Below are 19269 nucleotides of genomic sequence, written 5' to 3'. Positions count from 1 at the left end.
GGCACAGGACTATGAGATGGCTGATATGTATGATGGGTATATGGGCACGGGACTATGGGACGGAGGATATGTATGATGGGTATATGGGCATGGGACAATGAGATGAAGGATGTGTGATGGGTATATGGACACTCGACTATGGGATGGCGAATATGTATGATGGGTATATGGGCATGGGACTATGGGATGGAGAATATGTATGATGGGTATAAGGGCATGGGACTATGGGATGGAGAATATGTATGATGGGTATATGGGCATGGGCCTGTGGGATGGAGGATGTGTGATGGGTATATGGGCACTCAACTATGGGTGGGATGGAGGATATGTATGATGGGTATATGGGCACGGGCCTATGGGATCGTGGATATGTATGATGGGTATATGGGCACGGGACTATGGGATGGCGGATATGTATATGGGCACGGAACTATGGGATGGAGGATGTGTGATGGGTATATGGGCACTGGACAATAGGATGGGGGATATGTATGATGGGTATATGGGCATGGGACTATGGGATGGAGAATATGTATGATGGGTATATGGGCATGGGACTATGGGATGGAGAATATGTATGATGGGTATATGGGCATGGGACTATGGGATGGAGGATATGTGATGGGTATATGGGCACTCGACTATGGGATGGAGGATATGTATGATGGGTATATGGGCACGGGCCTATGGGATCGTGGATATGTATGATGGGTATATGGGCACGGGACTATGGGATGGAGGATAATTATAATTTGTTATAACTAACCACAGTTAGTTACTATGCCCGGGCAGCGCCGGGCTCTTCAGCTAGTCTAATATATAAAGCTCAAAGTGTGTATGTATGTGTGTGTGTATGTGTGTATGTGTGTATGTCCAGGATAGGCATCTGCACCGTTGCAGCTACAGCCACAAAATTTGGCACAGTCACACGTCTGGACCCCGAGAGCATCCTAAGCTATGTTGTGAGGCAAAATTTTAACCCCGCACATTCCAATTCACCAAACAATTTTGCCCCTATCTACATACTGGGGGAAAAAGTGTGTGTGTGTCAAGCCCCGCCCCTCATTATGATGTCATAATGCCCCTATTTGCATACTGGGGAAACAGTGTGCGCATATCAAGCCCCGCCCCTCATTATGATGTCACAATGGTTGCCATGGCGACGCTGATGTCATCATAGGTTGCAAGCCCTGCCGCCGCTCATTATGATGTCATAATGGTTGACTATGGAATGGAGGATGTGTGATGAGTATATGGGCACCGGACTATGGGATGGAGGATATGTACGATGGATATATGGGCACTGGACTATAGGATGGAGGATATGTATGATGGGTATATGGGCACAGGACTATGAGATGGCTGATATGTATGATGGGTATATGGGCACGGGACTATGGGACGGAGGATATGTATGATGGGTATATGGGCATGGGACTATGAGATGAAGGATGTGTGATGGGTATATGGACACTCGACTATGGGATGGCGAATATGTATGATGGGTATATGGGCATGGGACTATGGGATGGAGAATATGTATGATGGGTATAAGGGCATGGGACTATGGGATGGAGAATATGTATGATGGGTATATGGGCATGGGCCTGTGGGATGGAGGATGTGTGATGGGTATATGGGCACTCAACTATGGGTGGGATGGAGGATATGTATGATGGGTATATGGGCACGGGCCTATGGGATCGTGGATATGTATGATGGGTATATGGGTACGGGACTATGGGATGGAGGATAATTATAATTTTCTATAACTAACCACAGTTAGTTACTATGACCGGGCAGCGCCGGGCTCATCAGCTAGTAGCTAATAAGAGTGGACAGTTATAGTCAAAAAGAGTAGATGATTTGGCAGTTATAACTTATAATGAAGATAGTGTGGTGGTTATTGATAATAGGAGGCGGATAGTTTCGTGGTTATAATTCATAAGACCGAGTGGTGTGGAAGCAATGTTTTGTAGGAAAGAACGGTGTTTAGGCTATGTGCCATAAAAGGGACAATGTGAGAGTCATATTTTGTGCATGGACAATGAGGAGCAAATTATTTATTCAAATACACAGCATGGACAGATATTTATAATCAGAAACATTAAAATAACACTGTTATTTTTAAGTGCATCATGTTGAGGTGTGTTGAAGAAGACAGTAGAAGAAGGAAGTTTGCAGAGAAGAGTTGTGAATCTGAAAAATTATCATGGCGTCTAGACAAGATGAAGAATAAAAGAAAGGGAACAACTCCAATCAGAAAAGAAATTGCATTGAACATACCTTGCTGTAAATGTTATTTGTGATACTAACTATCTCAATAGTCCTGTGGCTAATGAGTGGTCCGCAGTCTAACGATGGCAGTTACCAACAACTCCCAGTATCTCCTTGCCATTTTTAAGGACATTCTGGGAGTTGTAGGTTCAGGACATACAATTGTATGTAGGACTACCAAATTATTTCAGTTGATTTCTATGCTAGGCTTGGTGATGTATTCATGTACTGATGATGGTTATAATGTGGTATTCCTGTTCTGATGGTGGTTGTATGGATGAATTTATGCCTTAATAGTGGTTCTGGTAGTGTATTCCTGTACTGATGGTGTCTCTAGTAATGCATTCATGCCCTGGTGGTGGTTCTGGTGATGCATTCCTATACTGATGGTGGTTCTGATTATGTATTGATGGTGATTCTGATGATGTATTGCTGAATTGATGAGAGTTCAAGTAATGTATTCCTGTACTGATGGTGCTTCTGGTGATGTATTCCTGTTCTGATGATGGTTTTTGTGATGTATTCCTATACTGATGGTGGTTGTAATGGTCACAATGTCACAATCCATAACTTTTCAGATAACATAAAAACATGATAAATGGCTATTTTAATAAAGTATTGTGCCGTCTGAGAAGTTGAGGATTAAAACATATAGATTTATGTTAGCAGCATTCATTATAAAATTAAGCCCTATATCATGCCAAATACTAATAGTGTATAGTATACTCACTGTCAGGATTTGACTCTGCTTGCTGATTCCAATATTAAGCTTTGACCACTCACATACCTCCCCCCAACTTTTGAAGAAGGGAAAGAGGGATAAAGGGTGTGGCACCCCAAGCGCACCGCGGTAAATTTTAGACCACACCCATTTCATAACTAGAGAGAGAAAGAAAGGAGAGAGAGAAAGAAAGAAAGAACAGAGAGAAAGAAAGAAGAAAGAAACAAACAGAGAGTGAAAGAAAGAAAGAACAGAGAGAAAGAAAGAGGGGACAGAAAAAAGAACAAAGAGAGAGAAAAAAGAAAGGGCAAAGAAAGAAAGAAAGAAAGAACAAAGAGGGCGACAGAAAGAAAGAGGGGAAAGAAAGAACAGAGAGAGAAAGAAAGAACAGAGAGAGAAAAAAAGAAAGTGGAAAGAAAGAAAGAAAGAAAGAAAGAAAGAAAAGAGAGGGAGAGAGAAAGAAATTGGAAAGAAAGAGCATAGAGCAAAAGAAAGAAAGAAAGAAAGAAAGAGAAACAATTAACAGAGAAAGAAAGAAAAAAGAAAGGGGAAAGAAAGATCAGAGAGAGAAAGAAAGAAAGAGGAAAGAAAGAACAGAGAGCTAGAGAGAAAGAAACAGAGAGAGAGAAAGAAAGAAAGAATTGCTGCCACCAAGCTCTGTCAGGACTGCTCTCCAGCTCCTTCCTCCAGCAAGGATGGTTGAAATGAACACTATCACCAACACTGATTGCAACACCTGTGACTCTTTTATAGCAGAGCCAGCAATCACACCTGCATTATAATCAAGTGCACTTAACTTAAAGAAACTAGGGTGCAATGACGCTCACCACCACCGGGGCAAACTTCGAACAAACGACACCACAGTGCAATAACCCTAATGGACACCGGGGGGCAAAAACACCTTAAGCACAGCTTAGGGAAAATAAAGGTTACCTGTGCTTTATATTAGTCATGATCCAGCATGGATCATGACAGTGAGCCCGACTGGTATAGAATCTTTATAGAATCTTTCTTTCTCTCTCTGCTTCTTTCTCTCGCTCTGTTCTTTCTTTCTTTCTGTCTCTGTTCTTTCTTTCTCTCTCTCTGTTCTTTCTTTCTTTCCCCTCTTTCTTTATCTCTCTAATCTTTCTTTCTCTGTTCTTCTTTCTCTCTCTGTTCTTCCTTTCTTTCTCTCTGTTCTTTCTTTCTTTCTTTCTCTCTCTGTTCTCTTTCTTTACCCTCTTTATTTCTCTCTGTCCTTTCCCCTTTCTTTCTTTCCCCTCTTACTCTCTCCCTCTCTGTTCTTTATTTCCCCTCTATCTTTTTCTCTCTCTCTGTTCTTTTTTTGTCATCTTTTTATTTCTTTCTCTGTTTTTTTCTTTCTTTCTCGCTGTTCTTTCTTTCTCTCTCTATCTATCTCTCAGTTCTTTCTTTCTCTCTCTCTGTTCTTTCTTTCCCTGTTGTTTCTTTCTCTATATCTATCTCTCTGTTCTTTCTGCATGCTGGTGGTGGACTCTGCTGCCAGGAGCAAGTGCAACAGAGTAAAGCTAAGTGGTGTTTCCCTGTTTGTGTTTTTCCTTAGTGTGTATTAGTGCAGCGGTGGGGCCAGTGCCTACGCCACCCAGCTCCCTAGCAAGGGATAGGTGTAGGGTGTGCTAGGGCGACAGGTTTGTGATCGGCGCCCGGTGCGGAACTGGCATAGGGAACGTTAGGAGCGTTAGGGACACTGACTCAGGGGAGTGCAGGAGGTCTCCACGTCCCCTTTCCCTATCGCAGGACCCATCATTGTAACTGTTTCCCTACCCCTTGTCTTGTTGTTTTAGTTACCGGCCTGTGAGCCCTGTCACACAGGACAGTATCACGTGCCGTGTCCTGTTGTTTTAGTTACCGGCCTGTGAGACGTGTCACACAGGACGGGTCCATGTGACACTCACATTGTAATTCCCACCTGAGCTTCCTGGTGCAGAACATATCATGATCCGCTCACATGACTGACATCCCAGAGTCCAAGGCAATCCCACTGTCCACGCTGTCGGAGGAGGACACGGTGATGGATCTGAACCATTCCCTGAAGTGCATCCATGGTTCCGTCACAATCTTCTCCCAAAATTACCTAATTTCCGGTCAGCTTCCAGCACGTCACTTCCAATGGAACGTCGCGTGCAGGTTTTCAAGTGCTCCTCGGGGCTCCGCCGTTTACTCCTGTGTCCGTGGGAAAAGTAAGCTCCCGGCCGGGGCAGTGGGGCAGACTCTCAAAATCAGGACTGTCCTGCTCGATCTGGGACAGTTGGGAGGTGTGAATGCTCCCAATCATACACCTTGTACACACATGGCTCTGCACACCTCATACACACACTGTTCCGCTTTATATGCCTTGTACACACATGGCTCCGCTCCGTACACCACGTGCACACACAGCTCCACTAAGTACACACATGGCTCCACTCCGTAAGCCTCGTACACATGCGGCTCTGCTCCGTACACCTTGCACACTTGCGGCCACGCTCTGTACACCTTGTACACACATGGCTCCACTCCTTAAACCTTGTACACATGCGGCTTTGCTCCATACACCTTGTACACATGCGGCTCTGCTCTGTACACCCCGTACAGACACGACTGTAAACACATGGCTCTGCTCCGCAAACCCATGGCTCTATTCCGTACACTTTGTACACACAGGGATCCATTCTGTACACCTCATACACACGTGGCTCCACTCCGTACACCTTGTACACACACGCGGCTCCACTCCAGTCACCTCGCACATCATCTCCGCTCCGTACACCTCATACAAACACGGCTCTGCTCCGTACACCTCATACACGCATGGCTCCGCTCCATACACCTCGTACATGTGCAGCTCCGCTCCGTACACCTCATACACATGCGGCCATGCTCCGTACACCTTGTACACACATGGCTCCACTTCGTAAACCTTGCTCACATGCGGCTTTGCTCCATACACCTCGTATACATGCGGCTCCTCTCCGTAAACACACGGCTCTGCTCCGCAAACACACGGCTCAGCTCTGCACACTTTGTACATACAGGGACCCGTACTGTACACCTCATACACACCCGGCTCCGCTCAGTACACCTCATAAACACACGCAATCCCGCTCCGTACACCTCGTACACACACGGCTCTGCTCCATAAACCTCGCTCCCGCGCGTCTCCGCTCCGTACACATCTCTGCTCGGTACACCTCGTACATGCGTGGCTCCACTCAGTATGCCTCGTACACACACGGCTCCGCTCAGTACACCTCGCACACGTGGCTCCGCTCCGTACACCTTGCACACTCGTGGTTCCGCTCTGCACACCTCGCACACACACGCAGCTACATCCACCCTGTAAACCCCTCCTGACCCCATATATACTTCCCTCATACAGCATGATGACAACCGGCACAGCAGAGTCCTGCATACACCAAGGGCTGTGTACACAAGACCTGTGATGAGGTCACAGGAGGGGAGGAGTCAGAGGTCACATGATCAGGGGCCTCGGACCGAGACCCCTGATCATGTGACTCCTGACTCCTCCCCTCCTGTGACCTCATCACAGGTCCTGTGTGCACAGAGCAGTGATTTATCAGTGAGGGGCTGCAATGGCCAGTGGGTCTGTCTGGGAGGGCGAGGATGGGTCGGTGCATGGGGGGGCATGGCGGCTCAGTGCAATGAAAAATGAGCTCCCGCCCGGGACAGCGGGACAGGCAAACAAATATAGGACTGTCCCGCCAGATCCAGGATGGTTGGGAGCTATGCACTCATGCAATTTTCATATTTTCAGTCACATGCCAACAGGTCACATTTTAGACAAAGTATGGCCATGGGCAAAAATCATAGGTTGGGTCCCAAGTGCTATTTTCTTGTACATCACATGAAACATTTAAGGTGGTACATTTACATGAGGTGATTTCAGATGGTTAAATAAGTGAAAAAAGACTATATTAAGGTTGCTCTCCCCTTTTTTTCCAGCATCTTTTTGCAGGCTTACTAAGAATGATGGAGGTACAATGATTACTAACAGATCATTTTGCCACCATATACTGTACATTATATACATATCATGCTATCAGCAGGTAATGTGCTGCCGAATGCAATGATTTTTGTTACGGCATAAACAATCCAATCAACAAATGAATATAATTTTGCTTGAGTGATTGCCGGTATGTTTACAAACTCACATCTGCGCTGCTGACATTTATAAATGTGGATACCAAACACACTATATGTGAAATATACTTCTAATGTGATGTACTTAATTATTTGTACTAAATGTCCAAATGGGGGTCTGTATGTGGGGAAGACAGGGCAAAAACTGAGAACAAGGATGAATTCTCATCATTACACAATAAGAGAAAAAAGAATGGATCTACCTGTGGCAAAACATTTTTGTATCCCTGGTCATAGCATGATTGACATTAAATTATTTGTATTAAAAGGTAACTTCAAGTCTCAGAGAGAGAGAAGAATCTCAGAGTACAAATTTACGAAAACTTTCGACACATTCAGTGCAGGAATGAATGTGTCGCATGGATTTATGTCTTTTTACATCAATTAAGGAATTTGCTCTTCAGACCTTCTGGGGTCATCACAACACAGAATCAGACCACAATCAGAGGGCAATAAAACCTTCACACTGCTTATCTATGAACTGATCCAATGATCCAATATTTATGCTTATTCCTCTCCCATAATGACTATTCCGCTTCACATCACTTGTCTTAGCTATTGCGTTATTTCTGTGCTATCTTGTGTATAAATATGTGATTCTTCAGATTTTGTATTAATCTAGCCTGATGAAGACACCTGCGTAGTCTCGAAAGCTTGCAATTTGTTACCTTCTTTTCAGTTAGCCATTAAAAGATATCAACTACTGAGGACTCTCAATTCTAAATATTCTTTTACTCAAACATATATACACACACACGCACATGTATATACAAAGCACATAAGTATATACACATAGTAAACATACTGATTTTTGTAAATACACATAGCACATACATGTATATACACATGGCAAAATACACAAATACAGGGGCATCTCACAAAATTGGAATATCATCAAAAATTAATTTATTTTTTTACTTCAATGCAAAAAGTGAAACTCATATATTATATAGAATCATGACAAACAGAGTGATGTATTTCAAGTGTTTATTTCCGTTAATGTTGATGATTATAGCTTACAGCCAATGAAAACCCAAAAGTCATTATCTCTGTCAATTAGAATACTTTATAACACCAGCTTGAAAAAATGGTATAGAGGTGATCAGCATGTGGCATTGATGAGATGTTATGGAAGCCCAGGTTGCTATGATAGCAGCCTTCAGCTCATGTGCATTGTTGGGTCTGATGTCTCTCATCAACCTCTTTACAATACCCCATAGATTATCTATAGGGTTAAGGTCAGTGGAGTTTGCTGGCCAATCAAGCACAGTGATACTGTTGTTTCCAGGAATTGGTACTTTTGGCAGTGTGAAGAGGTGCCAATTCCTGCTGGAGAATTAAATTTCCATCTCCAATAAGCTTGTCGGTAAAGGGAAGCATGAAGGACTTTAAAATTTCCTGATAGATGGCTGCGCTGACTTTGATCTCACAGTGGACCTACACCAGCAGATGACATGGCTCTCCAAACCATCATTGATTGTGGACACTTCACACTATGTTAGGACTGGCGGAACGCACCAAATATTAAAAGATGGTAATAAGGTGCGTTCGCAGTCTGGGGTCCACCGTGCAGGGGTGGTAAAATGCTGCTCGGTAATGGCAGAAGCTATATGGCAGTATAATAGAAAAACACACGCGGGTTAACGTCACCTGGTGTGTACGGGGCGGACTCTGCTGCTTCACAGAGCCGCACTACTGCAGAACATAAATGCCGGAGCCTGTTAAAGCTCCTAGATCTCGGCAAGGTAAACACTCAGTAAATGGTCACAGAACTCAGCCCCAAGGACACAGGGTCAGAGTCCCTCTAGACCTACTAAGCGTGCGGCGTCACAACTGCGGACGTCCCTTATTGAAGCTGGCGACTGTGAAGTACAGACCAAGTGCACCGTGGCATACAGACCAAGCCACCACTTGGCGTTGATGCCAGTCTCTGACTCTGCCTCCTACTTGCACCTCAGCCTGGGTGCTAACAGGCTAGGCTACACAACACATGCGTACCAAGGGTAGGGGTTTCATAATGAGTCATTCACCTGAGACATTCATACATGCATACAACACTCACTCCACATGGTCTATAATCCTGTTCTATATTAGCGCATGGCCGGGCGGCCATGCGAACCTTTTATAGTTGCAGCCTTCCGGGACCTTCCTGGTGGTCCAATCAGAGCAGCAACAGGACCTGAGCATGTGATCTCCGGCCTCCAATGAGAGGTCATCCTACGGGCATGCTCAGTAGGAGAAAAGACAGTTCCAGGAGTGTCTGCTCGCCGCTGACTCATGCATGATACAATAGCTGAGCTTGGAGAAGCAACCAGACACCTAGCATTAGCCTGGGCAAGATGCTGGGACCGATGTCTCTGCTGAGCAGGAACCTCTGCGGCTGCAGAAGAATGGAAGAACGCAGAGGACATGGCTTGAGATTCCCCCCTGTGCAGTGGTGGCAACTCAATGCCTAACACACTAGATCTTAGAAATCAAGGTACCAGAGTCTGGAGGAAGAGTTCAGAGACAGAAAATCCAATCTGCTTAAGGTCTAGTGTGAAGTTTCCACAATCTGATGTTTGGGGAGCCATGTCATCTGCTGTTATCAAGACCAAAGTCAGCATGACCATCAACAAGTTAATTTTAGAGCACTTCATGCTTCCTTCTGCCAACAAGTCACCAGGTTTGGCCTATAAAAGATGTGGCTACTGCCTTTCAGGGCTTATCTACAGCATTCTATCTGACCTGAAAAATAATAATGCTCACCCAGGGGGCGGTGCAGTCCGATGGGTATCACAGGTCCGGGTATGGTGCCTCCCATCTTCTAATGATTGCCGCCCTCCTGCTTCGTTCATGGTTCCCTGGCATCATGCTCCTGCACAGGCGTATTTATCTGCCCTGTTGAGGGCAGCGCAAAGTACTGCAGTGCGCCTGACCTTTCTGACCTTTCCCGGCGCCTGTGCACTGCAGTACTTTGCTCTGCCCCTAACAGGGCAAATAAGTACGCCTGTGCAGGAGATTGATGTTGGGGAGCCATGAAGCAAGCAGGAGGGCGGCATTGCAGGAAGATGGGAGGCGCCAGACCCAGACCTGCGACACCCATCGGACCGGACTGCTCCCTGGGTGAGTATAAAAAACTTATTTTTCTTATCTTTCAGGTCTGATCGGGGGCTTAGCTACAGCTTTATAGAAAGGCAGTGGCCTCATCTTATATTGGCCAAACCTGGTGACAGGTTCGCTTTAATGACAAAGCCAATTTTTACAATTCTGACCACTGTCATTTTATGAAGTTATAGCTCTAGAACACTTCAACGTATCCCACTGATAGTGAGATTATTTTTTCATGACATATTGTACTTCATATTAGTGGTAAAATTTCTCCGATATAACTTGCAATTATTTATAATAAAAAAATGGAAATTTAGCAAAAATTTTGAAAATTTAGCAAATTTCAAACTTTTCATTTTTGTACCCTTAAATCAGAGAGTGGTGTCACACAAAATAGTTAATAAATAAAATTTCCCACATGTCAACTTTACATCAGCACAATTTTGGAAACATAATTTTTTTTGTTAGGACATTATAAGGGTTAAAATTTGACCATTGGTTTCTAATTTTTCCAGCAAAATTTACAAAACCATTTTTTTAGGGACCACTTCACATTTGAAGTGAGTTTGAGGGGTCAATATAACAGAAAATACCCCAAAGTGACACCATTCTAAAAACTGTACCCCTCAAGGTGAGCAAAACCTCCATTCTCCACTTTAAGCTCCTTTTTAAGCATTTTTCTTGTTTCCAATACATTAACTGCAGTGTAATAACTCTACATTGGATAACTAATGTATTTGTAACAATTTCACCACTCACAGTGTCATATGGGCGCTGTGAATGATATCACTGCCGCCCTATGGATTCCAGGATTTTCTGAGATGTCGCCCAAACAGAGGCATAGGTGTGAGTATTGTGAATGACATCTCAGCCATCATATCTGGCTGGTTTGTGGGATCTCCTCCAGGTATCATCTATTCTGGATAAGTACAGGGCTATTTAGTATTCTGATAATGGTCAGATCATTGCCGCTGCCGTTTTCTGTAATGGCATCATACAGCTGCACCCAAGGTTTTCTTCTGGACCCCACACATTCCAGGGTGGGGTCAACTTTTGCTGTTCCACCCATTTTCTGACAATCTTTTTCAGGAAGCATGGTTCTAAGGGCTCTCGATGCACCCTCTGGGGGTGGTGCCTGACAGGTCTTTGTGCCTTCTCAGCGCTGTGACGCCCACAAAGGATGAAGTCACTTTGGCTGTCTTCTTCTTTGGTGCCATTTTCCACCATTTTCATGGCCACCATCTTTATCAACACATTGTCAATCCCAATCATTTCAGACAAATCCAGGATTCCAATCACATCGGCAAAATCCACAATTCTTTCATCTTTTCTTGTCACATCACTTTCATCACTCGCAGCATTCCCACGCTGCAAGGTTTCGGCATCCAGCCGACTACACCAAGTTTGAGGAAGGTACAGGACAGTAGTCATGGCTGATAACATCTGTGTTAGTACGCCCTGCCCTCCCATCACATACTCGTACTGGCCATAACACTGCATACCTGTGGCTTCTTTCCCAGCGCCGTCAGGGTCCTCTGTCCGTTTCTGGAGGTCTTGACGATCTGGTTTGATACAAAATGAGCCACAGTCCAATTAAACTTTTAAACTGGTAACTTTACTGACTCTTGTACACAGCATATTCGTATTCTTTCCAGCATCAACATCAGGATTCACAATGTGCAACTCCTTCTCTTTCCCTGTACTAAGCTTGCTTTCAGGAAAGACCGTACCTTTCCATCCTACAGCATCCTCACTGTTCAGCCTTACTTTGTTAGAGGACTCCCTCAGTCATTTCACCCTGGTCCTGATGGCATCAGCCCATGCAATAAGCTGCCACATATTGAGAGACCTGCCCGTACTGCTTAGTCTTCTCCAACAACTGCAGTCCCACTAACACTGCACCACTAGCACTGTTGCTGTTGCTCCCTTTGGTGAAATTCTGGCCATGTACACTAAATGGCTTGGCATTGATCTTCGGCAATGTTGCGTGACACGGTGTTTCCCGGGGCTAGTTAGCCTAAGTGAGCTGCATGGGTGCCCTAGCACCAGCTGACTTCCATAAGGAAGTCCTTACTACCTTATCCACCGTGCCCCTCCTATCTTAACTATTTACACTACCACTAAAATGTACCCCATCTTGTGGCCAAACCTAGGTACTACACTCACCCTACCAGTACAATGACAAACATAAATATATTACATGGATATACAAGATATATACATAGATCAGCAGTATATACAACCGGGACATCACTTAAGGGATTAATGAGACTTTACAACCCCTTACAAGTACACAATAGAAGGTAGGTTAAGCTAATAGAAATATAGATTAAGTGAAAGCCAAGTATAGGGGCCAACAACTTTTTTTATCTGGTTTGCCAATTGGAAAAAACTAAGAAATAAAATAAAAAGTACAATATGAAAATCATATCGCACAAACTGTGAGAATACTGTAGTGGTCAAAAGTTAGGATGCACCAGTTCTTGAAATGGCTTTTCTTGGTCTCATTGGCTGTACACATTTTAGATTCTTATTGAAAGCAGCAAAACAACAAAAGAACACATAGGGAAATTAGTAAAAAAAAAAACACGTATCGGAAATAAACTAGAATATGTGTTAAACCTTAGATTCTTTATAGTACCTCATTTGTACTCTGATGACAGCTTTATACACCATTGACTTTAATCTAATATGTATGGGGTCTTAACCCCTTTCCCACCTTGGATATATCCATATGTCCCTGTGACCTGGTACTTATTGACCTGGGACATATGGCTATGTCCCTGCAATTTTGCACGCACAGAGGCTGTGTGAGCACGATCGCTGAACTCGATCACAGCATTTCAGGAGCAGGCAAAGTGAAGAAAGCCCCTTTTCCCTTTGATCAGAGACCTGGCGATATCATCACGGGATCCAGATCATTGCCATGGTGACCAGATGTCATTATGACGACATCTGGGTTATCAAAGCTAGTAAAGTTGCTTGATCATGCTCAGAGCATGATGAAGCAACTTTGTCTGTCAGTGTAGCACTTACAGTTTGCATAACATAGGGATGCTCCTGCATCCCCTTGATGTACAAGAGATCAGCCTGCAAAAAATGAAAGTCCCATTGTAGGACAAAGTAAGAATTTTTAAAAAGTTTTTTAAAAATTGTAAAAATATAAAATTATTTAAAAAACATATATATATATATATATATATATATATATATATATATAAATCAAGAAAAAAGGGCAGCACTACCAAAATAATATAGTAGGTGCAAAACCTATTCAGCAGTGTCCAAACAGCCAAATTAACAAAAGGAAAAAAAATAGGCAGCACTCAAATTAAATGTAAAAACAGTGGATACTTTACTGATCCTCAGGTGGCAACGTTTCAACGGTGACCCGTCTTTGTCAAGCCTTTGTCTTTGGCTTGACAAAGACGGGTCACCGTTGAAACGTTGCCACCTGAGGATCAGTAAAGTATCCACTGTTTTCACATTTAATTTGAGTGCTGCCTATTTTTTTTCCTTTTGTTATATATATATATATATATATATACAGCTCTGGCAAAAATTAAGAGACCACCACATCAAAACCCTGTCATGGGCAGCCCATTCTACAGACCCATTGAAAACCTCTGGAATGTAATCAAGGGGATGATGGATGGTCACAAGCCATCAAACAAAGAAGAACTGCTTACATTTTTGAGCCAGAAGCAGTGTGAAAGACTGGTGGCAAGCATGCCAAGACGCATGAAAGCTGTTTTTAAAAATCATGGTTTTTCCACTAAATATTGATTTCTGAACTCTTCTTGAGTTAGAACATCAGTATTGTTGTTTCTAAATGATTATGAACTTGTTTTCTTTGCATTATTTGAGTTCTGAAAGCACTGGTGCTTTTTTTATTTTGACCATTTTTCTTTGTCAGAAAAAAATGCAAAATGTATTGCTTGGAAATTCGGAGACCTTCTGTCAGAAGTTTATACACTAAAAGAACAATTTACATTTTACTCAAAAATATACCAATAAAGAGAAAAATCAGACAAACTGGACATTTGAAAGTGGTCTCTCAATTTTTGCCAAAGCTGTATATATATACTGTATACAGTATGTATATTGTACCCATTAATAAATATTTTAATAAAAAAATATAAACAATAAAAGTACACATATCTGTGTCACCATGTCCAGTGTCCGGAAAGACCTGACCTATGAAAATGTCCCATTAGTTGACCCCTTTAGTGAACACCATAAATAAATAAAAATAAGGCAAAATCTTCATACTGCTGAACAAAAAGTGGAATAAAACACAATCAAAAAGACGAATATAAGTAAACATGGTACCGCTGAAATCGACATCTTGTCCTGCAAAAAATTAGCCATCAAACAGCTCCATCTTCTGAATAAAAGGTACAGCCCTCAGAATAAAGCGATGCAAAAGTATAAAATAGTTTTTATTGTGTAAGAGCATCAAAACATAAAAAAACTATATAAATGGGGTATCACTGTAATCGTACCGACCCAAAGAATAAAACTGCCTTATCAATTTTACCACACACGGAACAACATAAAAAATATATATACTGTATATTCCTACATTGCTGTTTTCTGTTCATACTGCCTTCCAAAAATCAGAAAGTGATCAAAAAATTTCATGTGTCTGAAAATGGTACCAATAAAAACACCAACCTGTCCTGCAAAAAACAAGCCCTCACTCTGTGGGCCGAAATACAGAAAAATTATAGCTCTCAAATATGGTGATGCAAAAACTATTTTTTGCAATAAAAAGAGTATTTTAGTGTGTGATAGCAGCCAAGCATAAAAAAAAGTAAATCTGGAATCACTGTAATCACACCGACCTGAAGAATAAAGTTGCCATACCACTTATATGACATGAGGAACGGCATAAAAAATTATAAAATCAATTCTTTGCCTGCTGTTGACCTGTTCATTCTGCCTCCCAAAGATCACAGTAAGGCATTTTTATACTGCGCTCTGCGCTAAGCGCTTACACCAGTGTTTCAGTGTACATCTCTGAAATTCATGATTAAGATGGAACCCCCGGTGGAAAATTCCCTATAATGAGGCAGGTAGAGTAACTGTATATGCCATAGGACCTGTGATCCAATGGTGTCTGTCTCTTTAGAGATGCATAACAGTGTCATCAGGCACAGTTTTGTGCACTTCTGAAAAGAAGGACACCGCTGAACAGAGGCCAGAGTCCATAGTAACTCTGCTGCCTCATTATAGTGAATGGATCCCTCAGGGGTTTCATCTGAATCACATCACTCAGAGATTAAGATGGAAACCCCGATGTAAGTGCTCAGCATAGAGCGTCGGATAAATGTGAACCCAAACATTATGTAAAATGTTCCTAACAAAAGTATCAACTTAATTAAAAAAAAGCAAGTCCGCATTCAGGTCCATCATCTGTTAACATAAATATAAGGGCTTCAATCTTACTGGTAGCACAAAGGTTCTGGAAAGGCAAAATGGCTCCTTCAGCAAATTCTGTGCTTCCAAATCCAAATGCCCCCCACAGTGTAACTAAATCACGTATAGCGTCCACAAGTTTGACATTTCTGAAGAGATGAGAGCTCGCCTAATTTGCAAGTGCATGTCTCCAGAAGCAGGAGCTGGGCATAACGTACTGGTCACTATAAGCTACTGGTCACTACAACATATTGGTCACTACAGCATACTGCTCATTAGAATGGCAATTTTCAGTTTTCACTTGGCAACATTCTTTGCTGCTCACTCAGGAAAAAATGGACCTCAGTTTGTTGTATAAAAAAATTTCTATTAGCCCTTAGAAATCGTTCAAACAAATTTTGCATCCAAAAAGTCAAATGATGCTCCTTCTCTTCCAAGCTCTGCTGTGCACCTAAACAGTAGTTCTACTTCACCTCTGGGGTATTGGCATGCTCAGGAGAAATTTCACAATAAATTTTGTGGTCCATTTTTTTCCTGCTACCCTTGTAAAAATTGTGTCAGTAATTTCTTTTGTGAAAAAAAGTTAAATGTTCATTTTTTTCCACATTCCAAAAAATCCTATCTGAAGGTTTCCTATCTTTCAGGTAATCCACCTGAAGGTTTAATAAGCTTCTTGAATGTGGTTTTGAGCACCTTGAGGGGTGCAGTTTTTAGAATGATGTCACTTTTGGGTATTTTCTATCATATGGACCCCTCAAAGTCACTTCAAATGTGAGGTGATCCCTAAAAAATGGTTTTGCAAATGTTGTTGGAAAAATGAGAAATCACTGGTCACTTCCTAACGAAAAAAACTTTGCTTCAAAAATTGTGCTGATGTAAAGTAGAAATGTGGGAAATGTTATTTATTTACTATTTTGTGTGACAAATCTCTCTTATTTATGAGCATAACAATTCAAAGTTTGTGAATTGCAAAATTTTTCCAAATTTTCCATTTTTTTCACAAATAAGCACAAGTTGCACACGTGGTCAAAAGTAACAGTTATACTGGCCCACTCACTGATTCCAAGATTATAGACACCTGTGATGCTAATTAGTAGACACACCTTGACTTAACATATCCTTTTTTTCACATTATTTCCAGGGGTACCATCATTTGTGTCCAGGCCTATTTCATCAGTTTTAGTTTTCAAAAAATTCTGTGGAAGCATGGCTGAATAGCAGTGTCTGACTTTCATTTGTTCATTTTCATAGATTTTTAATTTATTATTACTTTTGTAAGAATCAAGTTATTTCTGTGACCATTGTGGGTTTTTCTGTCATTAAGGGGTACCAACAATTTTGACCACGTGTGTATATCAAAGAAATTTTACCACTAACATGAAATACAATATGTCATGAAAAAAACAATCTCAGAATAATTGGGATCCGTTGAAACATTCCAAAGTTATTACCTTATAAAATAACAGTGGTCAGAATTGTAAACATTGGCCCGGTCATTAACATGCAAACCACCTAAAGTGGTTAAGACAGGACCGTAAAAGCAGTGCAAGGTTTATTAGCATACAGTACATATAGAAACAAATGCTAATCAGATCAAAATGTGCTTCTTTGGGGAAATAGCTAATCTGAAGGGTTCATTTAGAAAACGCCATCAGAGGAATATATGTCCACGCATGCCATAGGTTGCCAACAATTGGTCTGAGCAAAAATCTGTTAGAGCTTCCTAATGTCTCATAAGCTTTTTAATATTGTAATAATGATACATCTTAAAAAATAAATGAAATTTTTTTGAGATAACACAGTAGTTTTTCCAACAGTCCTATGTGATTTCAGCCCAAGATATTGCAATTAAATTGCACCTGGCAATCTCAGAATGTCTGCATACATATCTTTTTTATATTCAAAGATATGTTGGAAAGTTCTTACTTTATTGCCCAGTATTAGACCAACAAAACTGATATATTTAAATAGTTTGAAATTATTAATTTCATTGCCATCTAAGGAAATGAAAATGTCACTTGCAAGCCCGTGTGTGCTACATTTTATGCTTCATACTTAGGATTAAGAGAAAACATCAAAAAATAGAATATTCAGTTTAAAAGGCACAGTTTGGTTTTCACAGATGCAGTTACAAAACTTCCTGTGTGTGAAAATGTCTGATGTGACATACGTCACTAGATTTCGGTAAAAGTACAGGGGGAATTGTGTGCAGGGAGGTCTAATAAGTTCACAATACCAACAGTCACATTGAGTCATTTAACTACAAATCTCGTTCCTTTATTTCTGACATGGAAGGTTGGTCCAACATTTCTAGATTTTAGAAGCTAGAAACTGTAGCAATGCCTCATTGCCACATCAAAACCTGAGCATTTTCCTTTTGTAAAGGTCAAACAGTTCAGCAATTTTTTTTTATTACAATGTGATGGTTAAAAAGTCTTCGGTATGTTATTCGGTCCAGTTTATCATGACCAGTAGGGCTTATGTTTTCTATCTTTACTATTACTACATTTACTGCTCCTACTGCTACTTCTTTAAGTAATTGAATTGTCTCAAAAAAATATGTGAATATAAAATCCCTTTTCTGTTATGATCACTCTGAAAAGTCATTTTGGGTGGTCGACATAAGAAATGAGTTCCGTAATGTTTTGCATATCCTGTTTTAATCATTTTACTTTCTTTTTTTCCTTTTTAAACATCATGCAAGCTGAAAGAGTCTGAAGTCTACCTAGCATTTTATTCTATGTTTTTTTTACATGCTTTTGTTACCATTTTTGTGTTTGCTTTTATTTTGCTTTACACTACTCAAAATTAAAATTACAAAACAGAGAAGGAAAAATTGTGGAATCATGGAAATCACTGGATTTATAGATATTTTAATGGTATGCAAATGACAAAAAATTGAAAGAAAGGCCCCAGGGATTCATCAAATAAGTTTCACCAGAATTCTGGAGCAAATTGATTTCAAATTCGCAAAATTTTGCACAAGTCGCAGTTGCTTTAAAATGTTGTGACTTTTGGCGTTATCATGCCAATTTCTCCCAGCTCCACCAATATTGGTGAAGCTGGGGTGAAACAAGGGTGCGACAGACATGTGATGCCACAATTTACCTAATTCTTGATGAGGTGTGGCATTACTTATGCCAGAAATTTACTCCAGCCAGGGACTTGAGTTAAGGCCCTTTTACATTTAGCGATGCACCAGCTATCCGACCGGCTATCCAACCTGGTCAGGATCGCTGGTGCATTGCTAAATGATCGCTAGTGAGCTTTCACACAGAAAGATCTCACAGCGATGCAGCAGTATACCTTTCACACACAGCGATCCTGACGTCCTCCCGCCCGCGTCCAGCGTCGCTCGTCTCACACAGCAGGAAGCCCCAGCAGGAAGCAGACGACGAGAAATGGAGCCGCCCGATCTCGCGTGATCAGCGATAGACAGCGGGGAGCTGGTCGGAGGTAAGTATCACACATAGCGAGATCGCTAGCAATATCGCTATAACGTCACAAAACCAGTGACGTTTTAGCCATATTGCTAGCGATATCGCTATGTGTAAAACCCCCTTAAGATTTCTAGTGAGACACACAGCACATGTCAGACACTT

The sequence above is a fragment of the Dendrobates tinctorius genome, unplaced genomic scaffold, assembly GCF_039654945.1.
Source record: "Dendrobates tinctorius isolate UK_male_01 unplaced genomic scaffold, ASM3965494v1 ptg000005l, whole genome shotgun sequence".
NCBI lineage: Eukaryota > Metazoa > Chordata > Amphibia > Anura > Dendrobatidae > Dendrobates > Dendrobates tinctorius.
This window is presented reverse-complemented; position numbering follows the sequence as displayed.